The 17,023-nt window shown below is 42.1% G+C and overlaps 1 protein-coding gene across 2 annotated transcripts in view; it reads left to right on the forward strand.

The window, feature by feature from the left end:
- The first annotated feature begins 8,275 nt into the window (after positions 1–8,275).
- The window catches only part of LOC147110513 (uncharacterized), a 30,037-nt gene continuing 21,289 nt past the window's right edge, over positions 8,276–17,023 (forward strand). The window contains exons 1-2 of one of the 2 annotated variants that reach the window (XM_086000546.1): positions 8,276–8,351; positions 11,427–11,519. The gene's annotated coding sequence lies outside the window, so the exon portion shown is untranslated. Of the gene's footprint in view, positions 8,352–11,426; positions 11,520–16,042; positions 16,199–17,023 lie in introns of those variants that run through there. The other variant, XM_086000547.1, reaches the window with a different exon arrangement.

Raw genomic sequence — 17,023 nt, forward strand, 5'->3', positions numbered from 1 at the left:
GCCTGCTGAGTTTTTCCAGCATTTTCTGTTATTTCGGATTTCCAGCATCTGCAGTATTTTGCTATCTTACTGAGCTGGTCCTTGCAGCATGTACTGTTGACATGAACTTGCCTGCCAGCATGCTAGTACAAATTACCCAAGTCATTGTCTGCTCCCTGCAATCACCAAAGACAAGTTCATAAGACTTTTTTTTTTTATAAACAGTTCACACTTGCAGCATACCTCTGACAATCACTTCAGTGATATCATGCCGATATAGCCAAAGGCCTGCGCTTCTCAATCAGAATGCTGGAAATTGTGAGTTACTTTGTATAGTGCTGCAATTTTGTGGTTGTCACTATGATGAAAGTAGAATTTTCCACCTGCATCAAATGGGAAAATTTCTCTAGCACTTTACATAGAAAACATATATGTGAATTAAAAATTGACTTCAGATAGAAAGAATGTGTGATGCTCTCCAAGCATCCTTCTATTGAAAACGGGATGTGTGAGATCTAGAACCCCAAGTTCTTCAGCTGAGGGATATTGCCTGACCCTCCAACCAGCAACACCAACCTCCTCATATTACATCCCCAGCTGCTCCTGGCTGACTCATGCTCTGTGTATCAACCTGTTCAGTCCCCTCTGGCTCACTCTAATTCCCCCAGGATGGATACCTCTGAATTGGTGCTCGAGAGGAAGAGAGTGGGGCACAGCAGATAGTGTGAAGTGGCCTCACACAGTAAAGGCTGGTTTGCTTTTTTCCTCTGTTTCTTCTTCAGGCACATAGAGGAAATGAGCACCATGCAGCCTTCCGGATATTGATGGCAAGCAAATCAAGTACTTGAACAGATGTGAGGGGAGGTTGCTGTAAGTGGGTGATATGCTTGAGTACAGTGCATTCTTGGATGGTGTGGCTGGCACCCCTTACCTTGCCTGCCCTGGTAAAGTCATTAAACTTTGTCCAGCACTCAGTGCTAAAGTTGGCACTGACTGCTCCAGCCATCTCCCATCACTGCTGTTATGCTCCTTGCAGGCCGGATTCGCTCCATGCCAAACAATGCCTCTCTCCTCTTCCTGGCTCTGTGCAGAAGTACTTTTACACCTTCATCCCTGAACTCGGTACTTCTGAGCCCTCTTGCAGACCTCACAATCAAGTCAACAAGTTTTTTGTTGTGCATCCAAAATAAGTGCGTGTGTTGTGGCCTCTGTAATCTACTCCAGAGCCCCTTTAAACTTCTGAAGACCTTGAAATCCTGAAGCAGCATGCTAGCTCACAAATGGCAAGCTCCAAACACCAGGAGCTCACCCTCATTGTGTTAATTAGACTGACCCAGGAATCTGAGGCAGAGTCAGTTTACTTCTCGTCAAGCAGATGCAAACTGCGCTCTTACATTTTTCTGCTTAGGATTTCACCCGAGCAGAAAATCTAAGCTACTGTACAAGTTTCTGTGATATGTTTCCCTCTGCCTTCAATGCAGTGTTGTTTACTTCATCATTTTCTTAACCTTGTAGATAGCCATGGGAACATCTTCATGTTTTGATTCAGGAAAATCAATGTTTAGCTTCTTATTAGCCTCAGGTTCCTTTGTTTGAACCTCTGGTGGTCCACAATTTGATATGCTTTGGCCATTTTTATCTACAAGGATCAACATTTACCCTCCAGCAGTCCTCCATTTTTAGTTTTTTTTATGACTGAAGATTGAGTTACATGTCTACCTCACAATTTCTTTGCTGCTGCAAATGAACTATAGTGATGATTTCCTGCAGCTTCTTCCATCCTGCCTACCACTTAAGTTCCAATCCCTAGTTCATGAGCTCACACTCAAGTTCTAGTCCCTCCTTGGAGCAGTTTCAAGCACAATCAATATCATCATTTTGACCATCATTTGCAATGAAAGTTTCTCACCTAGCAACAGTGTAGCCAGCAGATTAAGATGACAATTTAATAGCACCCTCCTGGACAATTCAACTTTCTCAATTTCATTTCCTATTAGACATTTTTAAGAACTATATGATTTGTAGTCTCAGTCTCCAATATATTGAAGGCAAATTTTTTTTTTATCTCCAGTAGGATTATCTATTAAAACAGAAAAGAAAATACTAAGCTGTAAGTGAAACTGATCAGTGTTATTAAATAGCTGGAGGTTATATGTGTCAAGGACAGGTAGAAATTGATACATAATTAACACATAAAGGTTTCATTAGAGCAGTTTGGATAAGTACATAGCTAGTCTTAGCAAAACCCTGCTGCATCATCCAGTCCTGCAAAACGGAATTCCAAACATAAAACACCTTTTAAATATAGCTATTGATTTGATCAGCACTGAACTAAAATATTCTCATGTTGAAGACAGCATTTACATTATTTATGAAACCATGCTGGTAAGCTGCTACCATTTTAATCTTTTTTAAAATTGGAAAGTAGCTTCTATGGCCTAGATTTTCTTTACCTTGGTGGGTCCAGTGCGGCCAGGGTCAGTGGTGGGTCACGGCCCCACTGCTGATTCCATTCCGCTCTGGAAAATTATTTTTGGTTGATAGGGCTTGTTAAGCCCATCCAGTGTGTTTCCCGGTCCAAATTAGGGGAAGCGGGTCTGATGACGTCATTCATAACGCGTCATCAGCCGGTTTCCTTAAAGGGACCATGGCCAACTTTATTTTGACATTTGTGCTCTCAAAGTGCTGCAAATACTGACAATGACCGCACAGAGGTGCAGGTCTGCACCCAGGCTCTCCCATGACTCCCTCCATATGCTTATGGAAGGAGTCAGAGCACACAGGGAGATCCTCTTCCTTTCCAATGGGCAGACGACACCTCCCCAGGAGATCAACACAGCCTGGTTGCACATTGCAGAGGAGGTCACAAACAGGGATGTTGTCAGAAGGGCCTGGGTGCAGTGCCGCAAACCTTTCAATGATCTCATTAGATCACAAAACGTTAGTGCAAAGCCACACTCAACCTTCATGCTACTGTGCCTCTCATCACATCCCCATCACTCTGCCTTCCCTACCCTACTCCTGCACATCCTTATTCACAGCAGCTTACCTTGCACCTTCACCGATCCCTCTCTCTCTATCTACATTATCACATCGCCATCTCACTAGCCACCTCTCACACTCACTCTCATCCTAGTGCAATCATACCAACTAACACCACACAAGGGTAGCCACTTGGGTGTTTTATCCAATGTTCATGTAACGCTTCTGTTAATGTGCTGTCAAACATTGAAACCTTTATTTTCAACACTTTGCATTCTTGGACAGATTTGTGTGCACCTTTGGAAGCGGATTAGTGAGTTGCAATGAATGGCGAGGCATTACACCCTGCAATGGTGATGAGTGTGAAAGGAATGGCTTGGACATTGTAGGGATGCTTTATGGTGTTGGTGTGGGTTGGTGCCATAGAAATATAGAAGATAGGAGCAGGAGTAGGCCATTCGGCCCCTCGAGCCTGCTCTGCCGTTCAATGCGATCATGGCTGATCATCCAAATTCAGTACCCTGTCCTTGTTTTCTCCCCATATCCCTTGATCCCCTTAACCTTAAGAAATATATCCAACTCCTTCTTGAATATATTTAATGAATTGGCCTCAACTGTCTTCTGTGGTAGAGAATTTCACAGGTTCACCACTCTCCGGGTAAAGAAATTCCTCCTAATTTCAGTCCTAAATGGCCTGCCCCTTATCCTTAGACTGTGACCCCTGGTTCTGGACTCCCCGACCATTGGGAACAGCCTTCCTGCATCTAGTCTGTCTAGTCCTGTTAGAATTTTATAAGTTTCAATGAGATCCCCTCTCATTCTTCTAAACTCTAGCGAATATAAGCCTAATCGACCCAATCTCTCTTCATACGTCATTCCTGCCATCCCAGGTATCATTCTGGTGAATCTTCGCTGCACTCCCTCCATGGCAAGAACATCCTTCCTCAAATAAGGCGACCAAAACTGCACACAATACTCTAGGTGTGGTCTCACCAAGGCCCTGTACAACTGCAGCAAGACCTCCTTGCTCCTGTACTCGAATTCTCTCGTTATGAAGGCCAGCATACCATTTGCCTTCTTAACCGCCTGCTGTACCTGCATGCTTACCTTCAGCGACTGGTGCACAAGGACACCCAGGTCTCGTTGCACTTCCCCTTTTCCCAATCTATTGCCATTCAGATAATAATCTGCCTTCCTGTTTTTGCCACCAAAGTGGATAACCTCGCATTTATCCACATTATACTGCATCTGCCCAATCTGTCCAAATTGTACTGGAGTTTCTCTGCATCCTCCTCACAGCACACACGCCCACCCAGCTTTGTGTCGTCTGCAAACTTGGAGATATTACATCTAGTTCCCTCATCTAGATCATTAATATATATTGTGAATAACTGGGGTCCTAGCACCGATCCCTGTGGTACCCCATATCACGTGGCAGCCAGGGTGTACAGCGTCAAGTGAAGTAAATCTGGCCATGGTGTGGCCATCCCTGGCAGCAATGTGGTCGGGTGTTGATGCCCTCTGTCCTGTGCAGCACCAGGTGATTGCGGAGAAGGTTGGCGCTGTTGTTGGTACTGCTGGTGTGCCTGGTGTTGGGGCTGATCGTGATCGGATTCTGAGGACCAAGGTGAGACAGTAGATAGAGCACCATGTTGATGGAATAGATGGCAGGTGAAGTAGAGATGACAGAAGCATTCTGTCAATGGTGAGAGAGTTCTTCCAATGAGATAAGAGTGGATGGAGAGTGGAAAGCCTGCAGAATCTGTGCTGGAAATGGACTGAGAAACAGCTTGTGGCTGAGGAAAGTGATGATCTGTCAGGTGGGAGCTTTTACTGTACATTTGAAGCTGTCAAGTAATCAGCTGGAGCAATGGCCACTGAATTCCCACCTCAGGTTAACAGCCGTGGTCCCCGAACAGTGTGGTTCCCGTGGCCATGAAGTTAAAGTCAAAAGGGAAGTTAAAAAAGCCTGTTAATCATCTGTATCTAGATGCTAATGATTTTAATTGGGTCGCTTACCGCTGCCTGTCGGGTCTGCTCAGCGCGGACAGACCCTACATTGGGAAAGGCACGTTGTGGTGGGTTGACAGCGGGGTCCTGACCCGCTGTCAAAAAATCAAATTTCCCACCCGACCCGCCACCAGTCATGCCCACTGACCCCCGGAAAATTCCAGCCGGTGTCGCTAATTAGATGTGCTCAAGAAATTCCCACAACCTATTGGTCTCAATGAAGCTAACTAATTTTTTTTGATATTCTATAGATCTAAGCATAATCGAACTAGCTAAGTGAAACGTAGACACAATGGCCCAGAAATTCGGGTCTCCACGGGTGAGTACGCACGGGGTACTCACCCGTAGGCCCAACGTAAGTGCCGGTTACGTGCATGCACTGCGTATGCGCGGGAAACCGGAACTTCCGTTCCCTTAAAGGGGTTCAGAGGTCGAACGCGTGCGCCGGAGAGGCAGCACGTGCACATGGAACTTACGTTTTTTTCCCCAGGTTTCTCTAGGAGGGTAAGTCTCCAGGAGTTACACATGTAAAAAGCAGGTGCAAGGCCTGCTTTTAACAAGGTAAGTGGTGAATTAATTAAAATTAAAACATTTTTTCCACAGGTTTATTATTTTTAAATACTTTAAAGAAAGCTAAGTTTATTTTTAGCCCCGTTAGAAAATGTAATTAATTTTTTCAAAAATTTAAATTATTGTTTAAAAGTTATTTTATGTAATTTATAGTTATTTTAAAAATGTGATTTTTTTTTTTTTAATTTGAAGTTTTAGTGATGTTTTGGGGCTTATAGTTTAGACAGCTCTTCCTGTCAATTTTATGAATGGGCATTCCCTGCTACCATTGGCTCTCCATGGTCCACGTGATCCCAGGGGACGCATCGAACTAACTGCACCCCTGGGATATGCAAACACTGCACGCCGGCAGTTGGAGCAGGCCCAGGATCGGAATCCCTCGCAGGCCCACAGCTCAACAGCTGGCGCGCTAGGTAAGTGCAGCGCGAAGGCTTGCACCCGCGGGAAGCCTCCGACCCAAATTTCTGGGCCAATGAATCATTTACTTAGATAAGCAGGTGGATGCAGACCACCTTAATCAACTGTAGGAATAGCTACTTAAAAGAGATTGCTAATGGCACAGTGCTGTATGACTGTGATACAGGTTCAAAAGCTTGGCCTGCCGACCATCCCTCCTATTTAAAGGTGTAATTTTTCTACCAGGCCTATGCAATGAACAATAAGCTGCTCCACAAATACATTTCTTACTGGCAGTAATTCTGTCTCTGTCTAAGGGTCTTGGCTTTGTGTTAAGAGGGAGATTTGAGGAGGATTTGACACAATATAATTCCAGCAGTGTGGAACACCAGAATAGGATTTTATGCAGAGTGTATTACATTACAGCCAACTTAGCCTTTGTGGTTATTTTGCATAGATCCATAAACTGAAACACAAGTTATAGATATGATGTGAAGTTTTTGGAACCACAGTAGTTTCTAGACTATACACTGAAGTCTCATGGAACCTCTAGGGAAATCATTCAGGAATATTCCTCTATGGATCTGTCATCTCACCCAAGCGTTCACAGAAAATCTAGCATTCTTTCATGAGAAGATAAAAGAAAACACTGCAATTAAGTCTCTTTGCCAATGTGGTTTAGTTCAATATTGGATCTATATTCAGTGGACAAAATGTTCTCCGGACAACAAAAATGGATCTCCCTCACAATTTTAAATCATAACCATGTTATTATTTAACTGCACATATATCCTGTATGTATATTTAATCTATGTGTAATTATGTGTGTGTACAATCTCCTGCTTATGTATGATGCCTCATAATGGGTAGCTCTGAAACATTCGTACAATTTTTTTATTATCGTGAAACCTGAATCTTAATTACAAATTCAAAAAACTTCTTAATTTTTTTTTCCTCACAATTTTTCTACAGTTGTTAATTATAAATTATCTGTTTGGTTGGCACACTCATACAATGCATCTCTCTTTCTCACATAAATAGAATGTCCCCGTCAGAGCAATCGCTCACTGATCTTTTTTCACCTTTTGTATCTTGAAAGAAAGATCGTGCTATTATATAGTGCCTTTCACGACCTCAGGACATCCCAAAGCGCTTAATATTGTAGTCACTGTTGCAATGCAGGGAAAGTGACATAAAACACAAAGGTGCATGCTAAATGGTTTTAGAACCATTTAATTTCCTTTCCATTCATACATAGATGACAGGGGTACTAAGTACTTATTTCAAAAGTGAATGGGGGTGGAGGAAGCTAACGCCTCTTTCCAAAGGCTAAGTTTGAAATACACAACCATTTTAAAATGGCACTTTGTGAAGGTTATCTTATGAGCGTTAACATATTCACATTAAATTTCTTAATTCGATACGGTAACAGAGCTGTTAACCTATTAATTTTAATGAGCTGTGTACTAATCTTATTACAGCACAACTTCAAATCCTTTGTTTCTTACAAACGTAACATTTACTTAACACAGCTTAGTGAAATCTTTCACTCCTCGCGTTTTTTTTAAAAACTGGTCCATTACATTATATAGTAAAGCTTGTACTTTTACTTTAAATGCAAAAGATTTTAATCCAATCATTTAAATAGTGCTGGGACTATAATGCTATACAATTTGTATCACACACAAGATCAAACCACATATGCCTTTCACCCTCAAAAAAATCTGTATACAGTCCCACCACTTATACAGTCCACGCTTGTCATGGGCAGTTGCCTATATCGGGCAAATAGCACTAATCATGTGCCAATACCATAGGAGTTAATTACAAAGGTGCTGCTTCTAACATGTTAAGTGTGCCGGTTATTTTGGGCAATTCAATAGGTTCTTCAATATGTTTGCACCTTGTTAATGCTCTTTATTTGTGAAATCAGCCCTTTGTTAGTAATTGCATTCGTCAAAAGCATCAAAATAGAACCGTGAAGGAGAGGAAGAGAAATGCACAATCGAAACTGGACGTTAATTCATAGGCTGCTGTTTAATCCTTAGCAACTAAATATTGTTTGATCTCAGCCTGTTAAGAATATGTTAGCTAGCTTCAGTCTGTTACAGCAATGGAATGAGGAAGCTTAACACTGATATCGAGATGAGGAGACTTAACGTATTGGGGCAGAAATTCCTCCCCAAACGCGCGAGTACGGAAGGGGTACTCACGCGTCTGGCCGGAGGAAATGCCGGTTTTCAGCATGCACAGCGCATGCGCTGAAAACCGGCATTTCCTCTCCTCCAACCCAAGAGTTGAAGAGGCTAGCGCATGCGCTGTAGGGGGCAGCGCGTGCGTCTTGGATTTCCTCCGTTTTGGGGGATTTTCGCATGTGTAAAGGCCTCCGGTCTTTACGCTTGTAAAAAGCACACGTAAGTATTTATTTTTACAGGTAAGTGGTGTTTTAGTGTAATTTAGAATTTTTTTTCCCCACAGGTTTATTATTTTAAAGAATCTACAATAAGGTAAGTTTAGTTTTAGACCCTTTTTATTAAAAATTTATTTTCAAAAAAAAAAATTGTTTAAATTTTTTTTAAAACTTATTTATACTTAATTTAATGATTGGGATGTTTTTTTAAATTTTTATTTAAAGTTTAAATAGTGTTTTGGGCCCCCGTAGTTTTCATGAGTTTGGCAGTTCTTACTCTCAAACTCATGAATGAACCTTCCCCTCCCCTGATTGGTTGTACAGTGCTCACCTGATCCCAGCCGGCACATCGCACTAACTACGCCGCTGGATCAGGTAAGCACTGCGCGCTGACATCTGAACCGGGCCTGTGACAGGAAATGCAAGCAGGCCCGGGCTTCAGATGTCAGCGCGCAGGGTGAGTGCAGATCGGGGGCTTGCACCCGCGGGAAGCCCCCGACCCGAATTTTTGGCCCAACTGACCACTGCTTATAGCGGGCAAATCACGTTAACACCAATGTGCTCGTTATAAGTGGTGGGGACAGTAATTTATAATTGCAAGTCCTTTTCTCTCCATTTCCAATGCTCTGAATTAAAAAATAATGCAACAAACTGCAGAATAATCCTTGGTTATTCTCTAAATAAAGAAAATCTGGATATAGGTTATATAACTTGATACAAAAAACTCTTATCACATTTAAATTTCATTAAATTGACTCCAGCACTAGATTGATATGATGCCTTGTGGGGTATAAAGAGTCTTCGTAATATGACATAACAAAGGCATGCATCCGACAGATTTACAGGACTGCCAGGCACTGCTCCATCCAGTAAAGGAAAATGGAACATTTATCCATTCATGACACAGACAGGGAAACTTTGCTTCGTGCACTATTCTGTCATGTCACTGCTTTTGGATACATGAAAACACATCCTTTACATTAGATTTATGGGGATTACATAGTTCTTATACTAGTAATGAATGAAACAACTAGGGTGGAAGAGTTACATTTTTTGCACTGAATTTTGCTAATCAACATGAAACTGCTGTCAAATCAATCATGACAAGTCTCCAACTTATTAGAATTTAAGGGTAATTTTAACCTAACCATGGAGACGAGGGGGTGAGTGAGGGCGGTGCAGGCTGGGCGCCCATTTTACACCCCACCGGATTTTATTCTCCTTTGAAATCCCTGGAGCATAAAATCGGGCAGGGTGTAAATAAGGCATCCAATCCAAACCTGCCCATTCCTCCCCGTTGTAGGTTAGGTTAAAATTTCCCCCTTTGTTTATTGAGACTGAAATTGAACTTTCAGTCAGTTCCTGCCAATAGTATTTAAATAGGAATGCTTGTGATTTAAATTTCAGAGCTCAGGTAGCAAACTGAGTGGGAGCATTTTCATACATGTTAATATGAAACAAGTGAACAGTTCTAACATCACAGAACCATGGATATCTCCTTCACGGGTTTATCACTATCTGTAAGTGTAAATCTGTATAGAGAAGAAAATGCCTATTCTTCATAAAAGAAATATTAATAAAGAAATGTCTTGAAGTTAAATTGAACAAGACTTAAGCAGCGTATATTTTTTCCTGAAAGTTGAAAACATTTCCACATAGACTTTTCCAAGTGTCCTTTTATTATTTCCGTAAATGAACTTTCTAACAGTGTGTTGCCAGCTAGCTATTGACTAATATATAGTGAATACAAAGGGGGAATTTTGCCAGTCCTTGGAAGGCGGGTGTGGAGGCGGGGCTGTCAGGAAAATGGCAGAAACTGGGAGCGGATACCGTGCCATCTTCCCGGGAGGCGGGTCCCCGACTCGCGCAGGGACCCGTCTCCTTGAGGCGGGGAGGGGATTACAGCCACTTAACTGCCTGTTAACAGATAGTTAACAGGCAGTTAAGAGGCTTATCCCCATTTTACCCCTGCAAGTGTGGGCTTCCCGATGGCTGCGAACCTCACCAGGGTCAGCGAGGCGAGCAGTGGGTCTGCGGGGGTGAGAGGGGTCAAAAAGTGTGCTGTGGAGGTGAGTGATGGGTGCAAGTGTGGAGAGGTAAGTATGAGAGGTGAGTGCAAAGTGTTAGAAAAAGTTTACTTACCTTTGCTTCTTCCTGCAGGCTTCAACCCTTGGGGATCTGGAGGTGCCTCATCTCAATGGCAGAGATGACAGAATGGCTGCTGCATTCTCCGATGCAGCAGCCATCTGATTTCTGCTAAGGAGAGAGGTCTTGGTGAGTCTTCAGTACAAGGGCTCACCATAGAACAGAGATTGTCCGTGTTTGACAGCTTCTCAAAGCTGTCGAATGCTGACAATTCAGCTGTAAAAAATTGTTGACAGATAAAACATCATACGCTGACGTCCTCCGTCGCCGGCTTTCCCTTAATTGGCCTGCTAAGCCCGCAGGGCGGGCTTATCAAGGTCAATCAAGGGAAAAAGGCGTGGGTTGGTCGGATGTCGTTGGGGGCGGTACTGAAACCCGACAACCAGCAGTCCCGCCCCCATTGATAAAATCCAGCCCTAAATTACAGATGGAAGCTCGGTCATGTGAACAGATCACCATTTGCAAGGAGATAAATGAAGTAATATACAATGTACACATATACTCACAGTATCAAAATCATTTGTTTAAAAATAGTTGCACCATGAAATTAAATTTGAAGTTTTAAAGCGTTAAATTCACAAACTTACAATGTTCATAACTTTACTAATAGTGTTCTTGTGCTTACTTTGTCCCCCTTAAAAATAATGTACTCAAATCAGCTGCGGTTAAACTGATCAAAATGGGCACTACATCAAATTAAACTCAGTGGGCTCGATTTTCATTGGGCCGTTGAGGCGGGATTGGAGGCGTGTGGGGGGGTTAAAAATCGCAAAATCGGGGGGGCACAAATCCATCCCGCCCCCAACCCGCCTCCATGCCAGTTTCAAAGGAGGCGGATACCCGACCTGTGATGGGACCCGCCTTCCCGAGGCAGGAAGGGGATTAGTAGTTAACAGGCAGTTTTTAGCCTAATCCCTATTTTTTTTTCCTGAAGTGTGGGATTCCCAATGGCTCCAAACCACGGCAAGTTAGCGAGGTGGACCGTCGGGCTGAAGGGCTTGGAGGGTTCGAGATGTCCGGTGTTCAGGTGAGTGATGTGTGCATGAGTGCAGAGGTAAGTGTGTTTGGTGTGTGTAAAGTGTTTAAATAACCTTTACTTACCTTTACAGCCTTCCTTCCTTCAGGTCTCGGGAGTCCCTCATCTCACCGGCACAGAAAGCAGAATGGCCGCGAGCTGTCAAAAGTTGCAGCATTCAGCTTTCTGTTCTGGAGAGATCTCTAAATTAGCCTGAGAGGAAGGAATTAACTTAGTGTACAAATTGTCAGTGTTTGACAGCTTCAAGGAGCTGTCAAACGCTGATATTTCATCTGTCAAAAGCTCTTGACAGATGAAATGTCAATCTGTGACGTCACCTGTTGCCGGGTGACCCTTAATTGGCCTGCTGAGCCCACTGGGCAGGCTCATCAAGGTCAATCAAGTAAAAATCGCATGGGTTGGCCACAACTCGATGGAAGCGGGACTTCAACCCCAAAAGTTGTAGTCCTGCCTCCTACACACCTCCAGTATCAAAATCCAGCCCAATGGCTCTGAAAATCCAAGATTCTTGCTGCATTATGGTGGGAGCCCACCAGAAGGGCCAGAAACTAGGCCGGTGCCCAGATATGGCAGGTGCACCCATATATCGGGGATTCCGGATGACCTGTTGCCGCCCCAAATATGGCCATCGACAAAGGAGGAAATGGGCACTTCCTTTGTCTAGAGTTACTGCTTTTCTGATCCTCAGTGGGCCCGGTGTGGCAAAGACAGAGGCGAGGCCAGCTGTTGTGGGGCTCACCTGGAGACCCAGGCTAGGGTCGTGGGATGCACGTGAGATCCAAGAGGATGAGCAATTAAAAAAATTATAAAGCTATCCCCCTGCATGCCACTCTTTCCAATGTCTTCAATAGGTAGGTGGTGAAGATGCACCCCTAGTCGCACATTACTGGCAGCCATATGAAGGAACCTCTCCCTGACTCTGGAAAGTCTGCTAGGAATAAAATGATCATTGTAGGAATAAATGGGTCATTTTTGGGTTGGCAGGCTTTAACTAGTGGGGTACCGCAAGGATCAGAGCTTGGGCCTCAGCTATTTACAATCTATATTAATAACTTAGATGAGGGGACCGAGTGTAATGTATCTAAGTTTGCTGACAATACAAAGCTAGGTGGGAAAGTAAGCTGTGAGGAGGACACAAAGAGGCTGCAAAGGAGTATAGACAGGTTAAGTGAGTGGGCAAAAATGTGGCAGATGGAATATAACATGGAGAATTGTGAAATCATCCACTTTGGTAGGAAGAAATAGAAAAGAGGAATATTTTTAAATTGAGAGAGATTGCAAAATGTTGGTATTCAGAGCGACCTGGGTGTCCTTGTAAGTGAATCACAAAGTTAGCACGCAGGAACAGCAAGCAATTAGGAAAGCAAATGGTATGTTAGCCTTTATTACAAAGGGATTGACATATAAAAGTAAAGAAGTCTTAATGCAATTATATAGGGACTTGGTGAGACCATACCTGTGTACGGTTTTGATCTCCTTACCTAAGGAAGGATATAATTACCTCAGAGGGAGTGCAACAAAGGTTCACTGGACTGATTCCTGGGATGAGGGGATTGTCCTACGAGGAGTGATTGAGTAGGCTAGGCCTATATTCCTTAGAATTTAGAAGAATGAGGGGTGATCTCATTGAAGCATATAAAATTCTTACAGGGCTTGACAGGGTAGCTGCTGGGAGGATGTTTCCCCTGGCTGGGGAGTCTAGAACCAGGGGTCACAGTCACAGAATAAGGGGTCAGCAATTTAGGACTGAGATGAGGAGAAGTTTCTTCTCAAAAGGTTGTGAATCTTTGGAATTCTCTACTCCAGAGGCCTGTGGATGCTCAGTCGTTGAGTATATTCAAGACAGAGATCGATAGATTTTTGGATACTAAAGGAATCAAGGGATATGGGGATAGTGCGGGAAGGTGGAGTTGAGGTAGAAGATCAGCCATGATCTTATTGAATGGTGGAGCAGGCTCGAAGGGCCAAATAGCCTATTCCTGCTCCTATTTCTTAATTTCTTATGTTCTTATGTTAGAAGCAGAGGTTCCTGGCTGGCACACCTCGGGTGTTATGTTACAATGCACCCCATTCAGGATTTTCATTCCAGTGTTACCAACACTACACAGCATGTGCATGCTTTACCACAATCACTTCTACAGCTTTATTTGCAAGTAATTAGAAAAAATAATACGGTAAACATGATCATAAAAGCCAGCAGTAAGATTTAAACTGTTGAGCATAAACAAATCCAACCAGAAGAGCTAGTTGCCATGCCAGCAAAACAACGTGTGCGTGCGCTAGTGCAATTCAATTACGCAAAAAATGCTATATAACTTCATGAGATAACTAATTTACAAAGGGTAAATTTGTCTTTATAGACAGAGTAATGTAATTGTATGTTTTAGGTCTGCAATGGAAGACAAACATCACACAATCCCGTCCGTACATCAATGACTCATTAAATTGGTCACAAAACAGCAAACACAAAAAACTAATACTTTGTATTATATGATGGCAAGAATAAACAATAATTCCTATGTGAGGCAAGCAGAAAACAAAATACTTTGTGCAGTCTTCAACCTTGAATATATTTCTATCCAAAAACATATGCTTTGTGGTTACAACCTAATTTGCTATTATATTCTTTAACCAGTACAATAGAAAAGACCTGAAACACTTAAAGTAGAATCAGTATCTAATTTTCTGTATGTTTATTGATGCAGTAACAGTTCTTCCAAAGAGTGACAATATAGCAGAAATAAAAGTAATTCATAAAATATAAAATATGAAATATAAATAACACTGGTAGCCTTTTGTTGAAGATCAGTACAACTTGATTGGTTTACTCAACATATGCAAATCAGAAGTCGCATTGCTGTTACCAAAGGAGAATGTATTAATTCTGAATTTATTCAAAAGTCTGCAAGTAGTTACTGTTTTTAATAGGTTTAATACTCAGAACTTGTGTATATACTAGTGAATCTCCTGTGACTCTGCTCATATTTAATAATTCGTTAGAAAAAGGTGTAGTGCCAGAGGACTGGCGGATAGCTATAATACCTATATTTAAGAAGGGAGATAGAACATGTCCAGGGAACAATAGACCAGTCAGCTTGACATTGATGGTAGGAAAAATGGAATCCCTACTAAAGGAGAAAATAGAAGAACATCTAGAAACCAAAAATATAATAATTAATAGTCAGCGTGGATTTCAAAAGGGAAAATCTTGCTTGGCCAATCTCATTGAATTTTTTGAAGAGGTAAGAGAGAGAGTAGACAAGGGTAATGCAATAGATGTAATTTATCTAGATTTTCAAAAGGCCTTTGATAAAGGTACCACATAATAGACTAATGAATAAGGTCAGAGAATGCGGAGTCAGGGGACAAGTAGCAGAATGGATAACTAGCTTGCTTCAAAACAGAAAGCAGAGAGTGGGGTAAAGGGTAGCTAATTACAGTAGCAGTAGGTGGGAAGTGGTGTTCCATAAGGATTAGTACTGGGACCACTGTTGTTCACAATTTATATTAGACTTTGGAATCAAAAACACAATTTTAAAATTTGTGGTCGACACCAAATGGGGGGGGGGGGCGGGTGGGGGGAGAATCAATACTGAGGAGGACTGCAACAAGTTACAGGAAGACATTAATAAACTTGCAGAATGGGCATATATTGGCAAATGAATTTCAACACAGATAAATGTGAGGTATTACATTTTGGTAGGAAGAATAGGGAGGTCACTTATTACTTGGAGGGTGCGAGTCTAGGTGGGGTAGAGAAGCAAAGGGATCTCGGAGTACAAATACACAAATCACTAGAAGTAGCGACACAGGATAACAAGGCCATAAAAAAGCCAACCAAGCATTAGGGTTTATTTCTAGAGGGATAGAATTGAAAAGTAGGGAAGTTATACTAAATTTGTATCGAACCTTGGTTAGACCACATTTGGATTACTGCGTACAATTTTGGTTGCCATATTATAAAATGGATATAGAGGCACTGGAGAGGGTGCAGAGAAGATTTACAAGGATGATACCAGAAATGCGAGGGTATGCCTATAAGGAAAGGGTGAACAGGCTGGGTCTCTTTTCTCTAGAAAAGAGAAGGCTCAGAGGTGACCTAATAGAGGTCTTTAAAATTATGAAAGGTTTTGATAGAGTAAATACAGAGAGTGTTTTTACTTGTGGGGAAGAGCATAATTAGAGGCCATCAATATAAGATAGTCATCAAGAAATCAAATAGGGAATTTAGTAGAAACTTATTTACCCAGAGAGTGGTGAGAATGTAGAACTCGCTACCACAGGGAGTGGTTGAAGTGAATAGTATAGATGCATTTAAGGGGAAGTTAGATAAGCATATCGGAGAAGGGAAAAGAGGGTTATGCTGATAGAGTTAGATGAGAAAAGACGGGAGGAGGCTCGAGTGGAGCATAAACGTCAGCATGGACTGGTTGGGCCGAATGGCAGTGTCAGTGCTGTATATCCGATGTTATCCTATGTAATGAATGAGTCACATGTATTTTAGTCCATTTAATGTAGAAATATTATCAGGACATTGACTATGCTGATTCAATAAACCAAATTGCTTTTATTTAATTACAGAATGTTATAGATGGATTGGTGATATCCGTGTGCATATTTGCACATAATGGGACCCTTTGTCCCTGTATCAACACAAATTATAATGCAAGGTCAGCTGATTTTAATATTTTTGTGTTGTTTCCTGGGAGCATCAGAAGTGGAATTGTTGGTGCAAGCAGCCAGTGAAAAGCTGCTGTTTGTCTATAGAGCACTGGCAGTTTTCATGGGAAAGAGCAGGATGTCTCTGCAATGGAATTTTTTTAAAGTTTTATTCCTTGGGCCTTCCCTTCAGTGTCTATTTCAAATAGGAGCTGTGTAACTGTTCAGGCACTCTGATCACATTATGGGGAGACTCCATAATTGAACTATTTTGGCAGTCTTACTGAGCCTTATGTGCAGTTTGTATGCGGGTTGGAGCACTCCAGTTGGTGGCTGGTTGCATTGGGGCTCACTATATGTATTGGACATGGGGCTGGTCTCAGTCTTCCATGTTCAACAATATTGGGTGCTCGCCATCTCATTATCAGTCCCAACTGTTGTTTAACAAGGAGAGAGGGTTATATAGTGTATCAGAGAATGTATGTTTCAGATGATACATTTCAAATGTTGTTGGGAATAAAAGGAATGGTGGTTAAAGGTAAAAAAGATCATTTAAAATACAGTAGGTGCTAAAAACAAATTACAATGAAGTTGAAATTAAATTAATTGAAAAATAAGGTAATATTGTATACTGGAAGGTTTTAAATGTTTTGTGAATAAAAGGAATGAGTTAAAATAATATCTAATTATATATTAATGGATCTCACATGGTAAGTCAGAGAATATGGTACCTCTCATCTCTCTTACCGGTCTCTGAACAAACATACAAATTAGGAGCAGGAGTAGGCCACTCTGCCCCGCAAGCCTGCTCCGCCATTCGATATCATGGCTGATCT

Source organism: Somniosus microcephalus, chromosome 11, assembly GCF_052327205.1.
Source record: "Somniosus microcephalus isolate GS21.2 chromosome 11, FLI_Smic_1.0, whole genome shotgun sequence".
Classification (NCBI taxonomy): Eukaryota; Metazoa; Chordata; class Chondrichthyes; order Squaliformes; family Somniosidae; genus Somniosus; species Somniosus microcephalus.